Source organism: Heterocephalus glaber, unplaced genomic scaffold, assembly GCF_053883595.1.
Source record: "Heterocephalus glaber isolate CG9 unplaced genomic scaffold, H.glaber_assembly_v1.0 deba00001461, whole genome shotgun sequence".
Lineage (NCBI taxonomy): Eukaryota > Metazoa > Chordata > Mammalia > Rodentia > Bathyergidae > Heterocephalus > Heterocephalus glaber.
This window is the reverse complement of record NW_028258308.1, coordinates 43,546,320-43,548,326: the sequence shown is the minus strand read 5'-3', so window position 1 is coordinate 43,548,326 and position 2,007 is coordinate 43,546,320. Positions and strand designations below refer to the sequence as shown.

The following is a 2,007-nucleotide window of genomic DNA, read 5'->3' as shown; positions in this document are numbered from 1 at the left end:
AAATTAGGTCTGAATGAAGCTAACCTAACCTGCATATTTTTCCCGTAAGTCAATCACATTTTTCTCATGCTTGGGAACACTAAACAGCACTTTCAGCTCTACACTTTGGGGCCACAATAAAACTAATAAATTTGCAAGAAGGAGAAAAAATGGCATTGAAGTGACCACACAAAGGACCTTTGTTTACAGTAGGAGAGCTGAAGAAGGCAAAGTGTTGCCTTGTTCAGCTGTTCCTGGCAATGTGGGCACTGGGGGTATGGAGGTTTCCGCCACTGTGCATGTGTACAGAGAACATGGAAGAACCATGGGTATTGACTTTGGGGTTACAAATGAGTTTTAGTGTGTAGGAGAACTCACTAACATGGAAGAAAAGAATAATGAGGGCCAACTAAACTTTTCTTCTCTCTGCACCTTATTTATTTCTATCCTACACTTCTAAATGGTTTTGGCAGAACCAGAGTTTTAAGGAAGGCAGTTACAGAGTAGACTGGATTCTTTTGCTTTTGAACTTGGCTGGTGCCTGTACAATTATTTACCTCAATGTTAATTTTAATATGAAATTGATGAATAATTTAAACGATTCTCTCTCTTCAGGTCCATGTATTCAATACTGCTGCTCCTATGTCCTTACAAGGCACACAAGGACCTCCAAAGCCTGACACTGTGTGGCCTTATCTTCCTCCATGTCCTTCAGAATCCAGCTTCACTGGCCCAGATTCTGTGTAGCTTTCTTTTATGTACACTTTAATTTTCACACTATCTTCTCTGTACCCGAGTTCTTCCCTGCCTGCATTGGCTTCTCATGCACTGCTACTCCATGAAGCTTTACTATGAAGCCTCTCCATAAACATAATTCCATTTTATCTAATTATTTGTTTGCTTATTTTCCTCATAAGAATGTGAGTCCTTTGAGGGGAACGATCCTCTCTCATCTTTGCTTCCCAGTGCTTGGCAAGCAGCTTCATGAGAGTATGGACAAGTGGATGGGCAGACCAATAGATGAGTGAAAGGATGGATGAAGGATGGGGAGACCATTCTGAGATGTTGAGATGACATATGGTGTAAGGGTTATTGAAAACGCAGGTAAACCTGATTAAGAAATATTAGAGGAAACCAGAAGCTGTAAAAATAAATTACTTTTGAAGTGACATGGGTTCCTCTTTATGCAGCTCAGAACTCATCATGTCGTACTAAGACCTCCCCAAAATCTGTGGCCTGGCTGCCAACAAATAAATCACACTTGTCGACAATCTCCTCCTTCATAAACTTGCCATCCTTATTTTGGTCTGACTCATAGACCAGGTGCCTGGCTTCTGCCTCTGCATGGTCATAGTCTGAAGGGAGGATCCAGTCTTTGGTCTCTTCCTTGTCCATCTTCCCATCATGGTTCTCATCTCAAAACTCAACAAACTGCCCTTCCTCTGTCTTCACCCATTCTGGCTCCTCAGCATTTCCATCATGGCTGTATGTGTCACCAATGTACTCTTCTAGATCAGTGGAACCATCAGCATTCTTATCTACATCCTCCATTGTTTCCTGCATTACTATGTCTTTCATGTAGTTGTACTCTTCAGGGTGCAGGAAAGCTGTGAACTCCTCCTTTGTGGCAATGAGGTCTCCATCCTTCTCTGCCATCTTAAACCTCCTCTCATCTCTTACCGGCATCAGTTTGTAGTTAAATCCATCATCAGGGTCTGGATCATCTAAAGTGTAGCCGTAGGTGGCATTTTTATGCTCCTCCCAGGAAACGAGGCCATCCTCATTGAGGTCAGGCCCTTTCCACTGTCATTCTATATCCTCATAAATCCAGTGCTTTTGTACAAACTTAATCCAGTTTTTGAGTTCATCCACAGTGACAAACCCGTCCTTGTCGCCATCTATTTTACTTACAATTTTTCCAAGCCTTTCCTTGCTCTCTTCTGGTGTGAAATTGTTTCCGCTTCTGAGACTGTTATTACAAACTTTTCAGACATGAAAAGGCGTAATGAAATAATGAAAACCATCTCA

General features: G+C 41.9%; 1 pseudogene; it reads right to left on the bottom strand.

The window, feature by feature from the left end:
• Positions 1-1,137: 1,137 nt before the first annotated feature.
• On the bottom strand, positions 1,138-1,781 carry LOC101715963 (calumenin pseudogene; annotated as a pseudogene).
• Positions 1,782-2,007: the final 226 nt, after the last annotated feature.